This window comes from Podarcis vaucheri, assembly GCF_965113315.1.
Source record: "Podarcis vaucheri genome assembly, chromosome: 3".
Taxonomy (NCBI): Eukaryota; Metazoa; Chordata; class Lepidosauria; order Squamata; family Lacertidae; genus Podarcis; species Podarcis vaucheri.
In genome coordinates this window covers 106,101,171-106,113,687 of record NC_138761.1, presented here as the reverse complement: position 1 = coordinate 106,113,687, position 12,517 = coordinate 106,101,171, and positions in this window count along the sequence as shown.

The following is a 12,517-nucleotide window of genomic DNA, read 5'->3' as shown; positions in this document are numbered from 1 at the left end:
AGAAGTTCAGAGCAAATTACAAAAGGTCCAAAGGTTAGAGTCCTGGATCCTCTCCGCAAGAGCTGTGGGAGGCTCATCTGGGCTGGTTCAGGCAGCAGAAGTGTGCAAAAGGCATGAAAGGGCAAAACAGTCCCCTGAGCTTCCTGGTTCATTCATATGCCATCTTATAAATGCACCCGTTTACCTGGGTATCTTTTGCATACAATGTTGGGTATATTTTACAGACAATATGATAGTGTTAGGCATCCCAAAGGACTTTCCCCTATAGCTGTCAACTTTCAGATTTGAAAATAAGGGACCAGCCTCACCTGTTCCGGGGATAGTCTATGGGATATCTAACAATCCGGGATAGCAGCGGGAAACGGCGCTGGAATAAGGGAATTTCCCACACAAAAAAGGGAAGGTTGACAGCTATGCCTTTCCCACTTTACTGAGTGGAGAACTACATTTGAGGAATTAGGATCCTTGACTTTCAGGAAACATCTGAAGGCAGCCATGTATAGCGAAGTTTTTTAATGTTTGATGTTTTAATGTGTTTTTAGCATTTGGTTGTGAGCCACCCAGAGTGTCTGGGTGGCATATAAATAATATAATAATTATTAAATTATTATTATCCTCACCTACTATAACTCTGAACTGGCTGGGATTAATATTAGAGGGCTAAGCATGTCTATCCCTAACTGGTATACAAAGGACCACAGGTGCAGGTATCCTTAGGCCAGTGTAGATTGTTTGGGCCAAGGCTTTAGAATTGCAGTTGAGATCATCAGGGCTCAACAGAATTCAAGGAAGTTCATACCCTCCAACATTTCTCCAATGAAAACAGGGACGTCCCATTCCATAATGATAATTTTACGATTTATATCCCACACATCTTATTGGGTTGCCCCAGCAGCTTCCAACATATATAAAAACATAATAAAAATGTTAAACATTTTTTAAAACAGTCCCTATGCAGAATTGCCTTCAGACGGCTCGGGGGTCGGATAACTCCATACCCTGCAACAATTATCCAGTGAAAGTAGGGACAGCCTAAGGAAAACCCCTAGGCTCAGTGGTTTAGACCACAGCACCACCCGCGTCCCTATTAACTAATTCATCATTAGTTATACCTTAATGCTGCTACATGAGAATGTTTTCATGTCATTTTAGTTATATTTATTCTGCTTTATTGTATGTTTACCATATACTACAGTGTGGGTACTGTGGGTTAAAACACAGAGCCTAGGACTTGCCAATCAGAAGGTCGGCGGTTCGAATCCCTGCGACAGGGTGAGCTCCCGCTGCTCGGTCCCTGCTCCTGCCAACCTAGCAGTTCAAAAGCATGTCAAAGTGCAAGTAGATAAATAGGTACCGCTCCGGCGGGAAGGTAAACGGCGTTTCCGTGCGCTGCTCTGGTTCACCAGAAGCGGCTTAGTCATGCTGGCCACATGACCCGGAAGCTGTACGCTGGCTCCCTCGGCCAATAAAGCGAGATGAGCGCTGCAACCCCAGAGTCGTCCGCGATTGGACCTAATGGTCAGGGGTCCCTTTACCTTTACAGTGTTGGGCCTTTGTTGTGATTTCATTTTTGCTTTGGTTTATTGTAGGTAGCTCAAAGCCTTATTTTTGAAGAAAAGCAGCTTGTGAGCATATATATTATTAATCTCTTTCCTGCTCTCTCTTCTCTATATGAATACTCCATTATACTTTGAGAACATGAAGAAAGCAAAATATAAAATGTGTGTGTGGAAGAGAGATTGATGTACTGTTTGGTACAGTTTCAGTTTATAAAAGAATTCAGCACATACTTAGAACATTTAAAATACAATACCAGATTTTCAAACTCATTCCTGAAGTCTTAATAAAAACCTATCCACAATTGTGGAGCAGTAAGCTTTGTTTATTTTAAAATTTGATCGTAATGCTTGACTTATAAAGGCAACTTTGTGTTCAGCTAACCTCATTTGCAAGTGGTTGTATTTTCAAAGAAAAGGGAGAAATTTCAGCAGCTAACTACAGTGGTACCTCTAGATGCGAACGGGATCCGTTCCGGAGCCCCGTTCGCATCTAGAAGCAAACGTAACCAGTGACGGCACATCTGCGCATGCGCACGTCACTTTTCGCTGCTTCTGCGCATGCGTGTGACGTCCTTTTGAGCATCTGTGCATGCGCAAGTGGCAAAACCCGGAAGTAACGCGCTCCGTAACTTCCGGGTTGCTGCGGAGCACAACTCGGACATGCTCATCCCGAAGCACATTCAACCCGAGATATGACTGTACATGTTACTTGCAAATGCACACATTAGAGCTCAGAGCTGGGTTTCATTTTAGACAAGCAGATAGTGTGTGTGTGTGTGTGTGTGTGTGTGTGTGTGTGTGTTTTAATCGTTTGTTCCACTCCAGTTTACCCTTCCTTTTCTAAGTGTTTGTTCATGTTACCACTTACTCCACATCCAGTGCAGTTTCACTTCTGGTTTTTGAAGCCACATTCATACGATGTTAGCCACAATCCATATTGATCCTACAGTGTCTTGGCAAACCCTGCTGATTGATGCATTGTTTTTCAAAGCAGCTTCAATCTGACTAGCAAACTTACGCTGTGTTCATGTTGTACTGAAGAACAGTTCATACATTTGAGACAGCTGTCACACACGTGCAGATGGTTGCGCATACACAAATGGCAGCTTCATGAAAAGGTGTGGGGTATTGGTGGCTGCAGGGGCAAGGAAACCACAAAGGCCATGCATATTGGGCAAAGACATCTCCACCTCCTCTGTGATGTGTACTGTGCAAATGTGGCTTGAAATGCAGTGGATGGGAGGAAATGAACTTGGCACATATCCCAAGTCTGCAACCTTAAACTCACCTACTAGTGCCAGGGTAGGCAAACTTTTCCACCAGCGGGCCGGATCGCCTGCACGCTTGTAGGAGCGTGCACACCCATGCGCATATGCACACACCCGCCGCTCTTTCCCCGCTGGCCTTCGGAGCCATGGGGGGGGGAGGCATCCGTGGCTTCCTATTGGCTGCAGGAGCTTCCTGCAGGCAATAGGAAGCTATGGCTGCATCCCGGAAGACAGGAAGCCATTTCTGCCTGCTCGGTCAGTCCCCGCGTGGAGCTAAACCGGCTCACCGTGGTGGTTGCTCTACCTGGAAACTGACTGCTGGGACACAGCCACGGCTTCCTATTGGCTTCAGGAAGCTCCTGCAGCCAATAGGAAGCTGCAGACCCCCCCCATGGCTCCAAAAGCTGCTCTTCCCCCACCAGTTTAGCTCTGTGTGGGGACTGACCGAGTGGGCGGCAAGGGCTGGGGGCCGGTTTAACGACCCCCATGGGCCATATCCGGCCTGCGGACGGTAGTTTGCTGACCTCTGTACTAGTGTGTGTGTGTGTATCACTGAACTCATAATTGATTTGGGATGTGGGTGGCACTGTGGTCTAAACCAGTGTTCCCCAACCTTGAGCCTCCAGCTGTTTTTGGACTACAACTCCCATCATCCCTCGCTAGCAAGACCAGTGGTCAAGGATGATGGGAATTGTAGTCCAAAAACAGCTGGAGGCCCAAGGTTGGGGAACACTGGTCTAAACCACTGAGCCTCTTGGGCTTGCTGATCAGAAGGTCAGCAATTCGAATCCCCACAATGGGGTGAGCTCCTGTTGCTCTGTCCCAGCTCCTGCCAACCTAGCAGTTCGAAAGCACACCAGTGCAAGTAGATAAATAGGTACCGCTGAGGCAGGAAAGTAAACGGTATTTCCATGCGTGTTCCATTCTGCCAGAAGCGGTTTAGTCATGCTGGCCACATGACCCGGAAAGCTGTCTGTGGACAAACACCGGCTCCCTCAGCCTAAAAGAAAGATGAGTGCCACAACCCGATAGTCGCCTCTGGCTGGACTTAACCGTCCAGGGGTCTTTTACCTCTAATTACTTTAATTTAGTATTACTAAGCAGTAGTTGTATGATTTGGCTTCAACTGACAATTTTTTTAAAAAAAAAAAAAACTTAGAACACCATCCAAAATTAATCTCTATCCTCTCTAGCTAATTATTGATTGCTTATTAGTACAGTTGTACCATGGTTATCAAACTTAATCTGTTCTGGGAGTCTGTTCAATTCCCGAAATGTTCGAAAACCAAGGCGTGGCTTCTGATTGTCCGTGGAGCTTCTTGCATTCATGCAGAAGCCGCATTGGAAGTTCAGCTTCCGAAAAAGTTTGCAAACCGGAGCACTTACTTCTGGGTTTGTGGCGTTTGGGAACTGATTTCTTCAGCAATTAAGCCGTTTGATAACCAAGGTACGACTGTAATTTGTAAATATTGGATACAACTGAAGTTCAGGGGCCTGAACTGAATGATTCTTAGGACTAATGGACGGACTTTCTACTTGTTGAAGGTAATAAAGCTGTAATTCCCACCCACTTCCAGACTGTTGCTGCATTCAGGTGGGATTCAAGTTGCATAAATTAGGTTGGTTTAGCAGGATGAATGCTCAGTGTTCAAGTCATCTGGAAACTATCAATGTCTCATGCCTTCATTCCTGGTGGTGGCAGTGGAGCAAAGATGCAGTTAGCCTCTTGGTTTGTGTCCACACAGAGAGACTTGTCGCAATTGTTTTTCTTTGTTAGTCCCAACTCTCTTTTATTATTTAGATAATCCCCAGATTGCAAGTTTGGGTTAGAGATTATCTGCTGATAACAGCAGGTGTCAAGGAAGTGAAGGAAACAGATGTTATTTAGTAACAGGAGGAAATCTTCTAGCAGTTCATTCCACCCCCCACCCCCACCCCCGTTCTTTAGGAAACAAGTTTAGTGAAGGTAAGCAGAATACCTTCCTCAAGCAAAGCCTGTCTGGAATAGCTTTGGCAGATTATCTTTCAGGGCTCACATTCAGGGGCGTAGGAAAGGGGGGGCGGGGGAGTCCACCCCAGGTGCCATCATGGAGGGGTTTTTTTTGACAAATTATCAAGGAACAATTATTGCCCTACTAGGTCGTTTCATAAAAAACCTGCTCCAAAGGTCTTATTTTACTACGCTTGGGATTATATAGCTATATCTGAAATTTCATGCATATCAGTTAATATCTTGACCCTCCTCCACAAAAATAGTTGTTTACTTGGCTGTTTTCCTATGTCGTGAAGGCTGAAATTTCAATTCAGTGGCGCAAGATCTAGTGAGTGTGGGAAATGTAAAGAAACAGAGGGTACGTTCTATCATACATGGTGGGAATGTAGGGAGGTTAAAAAAACTGAGAAATTATTTATAATGAAATGGGGAAAAAATGTTTAGAGTAACCTTTGTTAAAAAAAACCCCAGAAGTCTTTCATTAGGTATTGTAGGAGCGGAGATTCCAAAAGACCAGAAAAAATGGTTTATGTATGCTACAACGTTCACCCGGATACTGGTAGCCCAAAGGTGGAAAGAAGATTGGCAAACCAAGTTAATGGACTATGCTGAAATGGCGAAACTAACTGGAAAGCTCAGAAATCAAGATGACGAGAAATTTTAAAAAGAATGGGAAATGTTTATTATGTATTTGCAAAAGTATTGTAAACAGGTTAATACATTGGCAGGGTTTTAAAAACACTTTTTAGAAATAGTACAGGAAATCTGAGGTAAAATAATAATAATAATTTGGAGTAGAAATGCTATGCAGCTGAAAAGAAAACTTAAGAAACCAGGGGGAGGGAAGTCACGAGGTTCGGAGAATCCTGTTTTATGGATTTGACATTGTTTTGTGTACAATTTTCTTTCTTTGTGGTTGTTATTGTATTTGTTATTGTGTTTTTTGTCAAAAATTTAATAAAAATATTATATATACAGGTTGCTTGATTCACTTCTTATTATAATCTTCCATTTTTGTTTTGAAAGGCTTTTCCTTAAGTCGCCCTCCCCCTACTTGACGCCGATCAGATGTTTCAGAGCAGAACTCTTCAGCCAAATGAACTTGTTCAAGATCACAAAGGTTTGCCAAAATTAAATTAAAGTAGCATTTTTCCCGCTCCTCATTCCAGTGACTCTGCCCCAAAACCTATGAAAATTGCTGGGCAGAAAACTTGGGCTCAACTCTAGATTGGAGCCTAGAGAAGTTTATCTCCCTCCTTCAAAGCACAGGCAAACAATAAACAATAGTATTGATTATTATTTCTTAAGATTTATACACCTCTTGGATGTAAAAAAAAGTTCACAAAGAGAATAAAACAAAATTACCAGTAAAAAAAGTAAAACATTAAAACATTCAGAAGAAAAAAAACCAGCAATTACTGTATTTTTCACTCTATAACACGCACCAGACCATAACACACACGTAGTTTTTAGAGGAGGAAAACAAGGGGGAAAAATATTCTAAACGAAATAGTGGATATATGATTTTTGTGATTCATGCTGTGGCCACAGACATGTGATCTGACAGTGAGTTTGGAGTAGCCCAATGCAAAAATCCTGAGGATCCATGTGGATCCATGCTTTGTAACCACGGAGGAGGGAAGGAAGGGGAACCATGGATCTTCTGCTCACGACCGCAGCAGATCCCCCCCCCCCCACCCATAGGCATTCGCTCCATAACACGCACAGACATTTCCCCTTACTTTCTAGGAGGAAAAAAGTGAGTGTTATGGTGCAAAAAAATACGGTAATGAAAGACAGATTAAAACATCCATGTCTGGGTAGGCTGTCTGAAGCAAAAATGTTTTTAGCAGGTGCTGAAAAGAGTTCAGTGATTATTCTGCCTTTGCCTGTGTAGATGTCCTAAACTTCTTGTATTTCATTTTGTACATGCTCACAGAAACGTACACCAGAACAGAGGCCCTCACTGTGTAATACTGTAAAGGGTTTATTGACTTTGGTCCTGCGCCCAAAGAATACCCCCCTGAGTCATTCTGCATATTTTCACTTGACTAATGCAAGGGAGTTTCTCAATAAGTAAAAATGAATGTACTTTGAGTTCTCTTATCACATCCCCTCCCCCCAGATAATGAACTATTGCAACTAACAAACAAACACATGAATAATGTGAAGGTGTTTTGATTTAACTAGGCCATTGGTCCATTAGGCCCAGAATTGTCTACTTTTCTCCAGCTCTCCAACATATTTCCATAACCCAGTTTCTGAAATCTCTTAACAAGAACTGAACTGGAACCATTTGCCTGCAAAGCATGTACTCAACCACTGAATTTCAGGTAACTTATACATGAATGTATTTTATTTTATTTTTATTTTTTTAGGGAAGGATAGGTCATCTCCCCACTTTATCTCGCCCAATACAGTGGTACCTCGGGTTAAGAACGTAATTCGTTCTGGAGGCCCGTTCTTAACCTGAAACTGTTCTTAATCTGAAGCACCACTTTAGCTAATAGGGCCTCTGCTGCCGCTGCACCACTGCTGCACAATTTCTGTTCTCATCCTGAAGCAAAGTTCTTAACCCGAGGTAATATTTCTGGGTTAGCGGAGTCTGTAACCTGAAGCGTATGTAACCCGAGGTACCACTGTACCTGTTTTAGGTAGCAATCCCACCAAATACCAAGGCTATCTGCAGCTTTTAATGTACAGTGCATGCTCAGGTTGCGAACGTGATCCGTGCTGGATGCACGTTCACAACCTGCAGCGTTTGCAACCTGCAGCGACATGTCTGCACACGTGCGGGTTATGATTCAACGCTTCTGTGCATGCGCAAAGCACGATTAAGCGCTTCTGTGCATGCGCGACCTCCAAAACCCGGAAGTAACCTGTTCCAGTACTTCCGGGTTTCGGTGGGTCTGTAACTCGAAAAAACACAACTTGAAGCCTCTGTAACCCTGTGGTATGACTGTATTATGTAGCTGATTCCAATAACCAATTTGTAATCAGGAACAAGCCTGTTGGATCTGTATACTGTGGTACCCCGGGTTAAGTACTTAATTCGTTCCGGAGGTCCGTTCTTAACCTGAAACTGTTCTTAACCTGAAGCACCACTTTAGCTAATGGGGCCTCCTGCTGCTGCCATGCTTTTTTTATGTTTGTACATAATTTATGGGCTAATAGCCGTAAATAAATAAATGAATGAAGTGAAAATGCTGCCATGCTGCCGGAGCCCGATTTTTGTTCTCATCCTGAAGCAAAGTTCTTAACCTGAAGCACTATTTCTGGGTTAGCGGAGTGTGCAACCTAAAGTATATGTAACCTGAGGTACCACTGTATTTAATTTATATATTTCATCTTTGAAATATGGCGCTTACCTGGAGAGACTGAGGATACCATTCTTTGCAGCGCATCTCTACCTGCCACGTGTGATGGAAGCTGGGCATTATTTGTGGGAAACTGTGTCACTGGCCAAATTGGGACTCGTTGCTGGACCAAATCTGGGCTGTGGACTGAAGATTCTGCACCTCTGCTACACACATTTATCTGGAGGTAGATGTCATTGAACTCAACCGGGCTTCCTTCTGAGCAGACATATAAAGAATTGTGCTATGAATATAGACACTCAGTTATCATGTGATAACTGCTGGCAGGCACCTTCTCTGCCAATGCTTGCCAGGCCTATGCAAGCAATTAAGTGTACATCCCTCACAATGGTCTATGGGTGTGTGTTTTTTAACATTTCTTCTTGCTTTCAAATTGTTTTTAATTTTTTATGACGGTATTGTTTGGTTTTGTGTTTTTATATTGCTGTAAATAGCTGTGATTTTTTTATGATACAGCGGTGTGTGGGTGTGTGGGTGTATAGTAAAGGTAAAGGGACCCCTGACCATTAGGTCCAGTCGTGACTGACTCTGGGGTTGTGGCACTCATCTCACTTTATTGGCCGAGGGAGCCGGCGTACAGCTTCCAGGTCATGTGGCCAGCATGACTAAGCCGCTTCTGGTGAACCTGCCAGAGCAGTACCTATTTATCTACTTGCACTTTGACGTGCTTTCGAACTGCTAGGTTGGCAGGAGCAGGAACCGAGCAACGGGAGCTCCCTCCATCACGGGGATTCGAACCGCCGACCTTCTGATTGGCAAGTCCTAGGCTCTGTGGTTTAACCCACAGTGCCACCCGCGTCCCACATAATATATATATCTATATATCTATAAATAAGATATTTAATAAAAGCAATTATTCTATACTACTACAAATGATGGAACATGTAGTAAGGTAGTACATGTTTTACACACACACACACAACCTACTTTACTACATGGTCCATCAATTGTACTAATGTAGAATAATTGCTTTTATTAAATTGCTGTTATGCAGTTCCTTTAGTTCACAACATATACCTGGTTCCTGATAGAGCATGCGACTCTTAATCTGAGGGTGGGTTTGAGCCCCACATTGGGCAAATGATTCCTGTATTGCAGGGAGTTGGACTAGATGACCCTCACAGTCCCTTCCAACTCTATAAGTCTATTATTCTATTAGGAAATACATCTGTTTATATGACCATATCCCCACATGCTGCAGGTGAAAGCTTGTTGCAAAATAATAATAGTATTCCTGCACCTAGAAAACTAGCCTGTCAGCAAGGAGGGTAAACTAGAACTTTTCTCCTGGGCATTTTGCTTTCTATATGCAGGGATTTTAAATCATGTGAGCCCTCAGGTGCAGCCATGAAACAGGTTGACCTCTCCATCTACTTCTCCAGAGAACTAGACTCAGAGTATATTTGCTTTGCTGAAATGCATAGTAAGGTCTTTCCAACCTAGACATTTCCGCATGAAATAACAGAGGGAGAATTCATTATGAATGTCAAAAGTCTCAGGCAATTCTGCATCCAATGCAGAAATCTGTTTGTTTGTCTGATTGATTGAAAAATCTGTTTGATTGATTGAAAAGACTGGATACATTCAACAAAATATAAAGTAAGGGGTTTGACCCAAGTAAAATGGTTTCATATTCTCTGGAAAGTGTGTCTTGCATATAGGCAAAAGCAATAATATTGAATTCCAGATCCTTGTGCATGTGTTAGGTTAACTCTGAGAGGCCATTTTTAAAACAGGTTTTTTCCTCCATGTTAAAAAAACCCAACAACTTTATTCTGGGATGAAATAAAATTCACTGCCACACTATTGCAAACCTTCCGTATGTGCAAGCATATCAGCCTTCCAGATGGAACAATTCTCCCTCTGCCCACATGTTCTTCTGTGGGTTCTTCTGACTATGCTGGAGCCAATTTTCTGACAGTAAGAGCTGTTCGACAGTGGAATGGTCTCCCTTGGGAGGTGGTGGACTCTCCTTCCTCGGAGGTTTTTAAGCAGAGGTTGGATGGCCATCTGTCATGGATGCTTTAGCTGAGATTCCTGCATTGCAGACTAGATGACCCTTGGCGTCCCTTCCAACTTTACAGTTCTATAATTTATATACAACAAGGTGAACTTAGTAATGTAAGAAGAGGCTTTGTCTATAGTAGTGGTTTTCAACCAGTATGCCATGGCACCCTGGGGTGCCTTGAAAGATGGTCAGGGATCCCGAGGGCAACATTGGCCTCTGTCCCTCTTTCCTTTCTACCATCCTCTGATGCCCTCTTGCGTCTCTGCTTCCCTAAGGCTTGCACACCTGCTTATTGCAAGCTCCACTACAAGCTACAAGCTCCACAGGCAAATGGTGCCTCTGGGGCTGGCCAGGGGGTGCTTCCCAGGCCCCTGTGGGGCAGTGGGAGGAGGCACCTCTCTTTGGGACAGGGGAGCAGCAGCACTGGCTGCCCAGAGGATTCCCAAGGAGAGGGGAGAGGAGGCTGAGGGACCACTCCTCAAGGGAGTGTTTGAAAAAGGGTGAGAGGCTGGCAGCTCTGCAGGCAAGGGGTGACCTAACTGGGCTCCTGAGCCCCACAGGGGTGACGCAGAAAGTATGTAGTTGGCTAAGGAAGCCATGGACTCAAAAAAGTTGAAAACCTATAGGTTTATAGGAAGGTCTATAGGAAGTCCAAAAGCAGAAGAAAACAGCTCTCTCTCCAATTGTGAATTCCAGCAAGACCTCGGTTGATTGCCTTGGTTGTCCAAGGAGCCTGGCAGGAATTTTTATCCATTTGGGTAATTGGCTCCAGCCTCTTGGTTTTTCGCCTACCTTGTAGCAAATCGTCACAACTTTTGGGTATTGGCGGTTAGGCATTGGAATATGTGTTGTGTGTTGGAGGGCAGGTTGTGGCCAGCACCTAGCCCTCCCCTTTTGGGTATTCCGTTAAAGGGATCCGGCGGTCGTAGATCCTGTCCGATGCCCTGCTGGTGGCTAGGGCCATGGCACGACCCCCGGTGACATCAGGGGAAGCTTCCAGTTGTATTTGCATCAACAAGCTCCTCCCGCTGGTTGTTAACCCACTAATGACCCCCACAGAGCGTGGTCGAGTCATGTAGAGATCCAGTGCCTAAGCCAATACCATTCACATGCTGTAACCAATAAAGTTGTGACCTTATTTAGCCCATTAACCTAAAATAGATGTGTCTTATTTATCTCCAAGTGGGTGGCGGGTCCGCGACTCACAACTCTGATATTCAGAGACATAACCCAAGAACTGGAACCCTGTCATGAACAGAGACCCAAAATATTCTCTGTGTGTCCCCTCCACCCATTTTTATTTTATTTTATTTTAGATTTACTTCTCCTTGTAATGTACATGCCCTTTCTTTCTGACGGAGTCCCAAGGCTATAATAAAGTCCAGTAACCTGCTTTTCTCCTATTACGTAATAGAGATAGCATGCAGCGGTATCAGCTCTTTATATATTGGCCCATCTTTTATGCCTGGCCCTTGAACTCCTACTGATACCAACCTTAATAAGTTTTCTCTGAAAATACGTAACGCCTTGGTAGGACCTAAGCTACCTTCTCCTGTGGGAAAACAAGATAAGGTTGCTACCTGGATATTGTTCTGTAAATGAGGACAAGCAATTAGAGTTGGCAAAACTTCGTGAAGCCAGAACGAAAGGACCAGCAGGTCCTGTTAAGCGACAAGAGCTCTCGGTTCTTCCCAGTGATAGTACTCTTACACTATTTGCTCTCCCTCGCTCTTTCAGTCATGCACACATGCTGGGAAATCCTTTCAAAACGAGGCAGAGAGCCAGCCCTGCCATGAAGCTTGGTGAATTGACCTGCTTTAGGTGGCACTGTCTGAATGTATTAGCATCCAAATGGTATTATAACAAGCCTACAAAGTGTTCGCCCCAGCAGACCAGATTAGGCTCTGCTTCAGGCTGCAAAATGTGTTGGGCTGGCACTGGCTGGGTGTGCCAATGTAAGTGAATGTATCCATTCTTCTTCTTCTTCTTCTTCTTCTTCTTCTTCTTCTTCTTCTTCTTGTATTTCACATAAGGGCAAAAGAAAGCACCTGCCTAGTCCAGAATTCTCTTTTCACAGTGGCTAACCAGCTGTTTCTGGGACACGGGTGGTGCAGTGGTCTAAACCACTGAGCCTCTTGGGCTTGCCGATCGGAAGGTCGGTGGTTCAAATCCCCACGACAGGGTGAGCTCATAGTTGCTCTGGTCCCAGCTCCTGCCAACCTAGCAGTTTGAAAGCATGCCAGTGCAAGCAAATAGGTACCGCTGCAGCAGGAAGGTAAACGGCGTTTCCATGTGATCTGGTTTACATCACG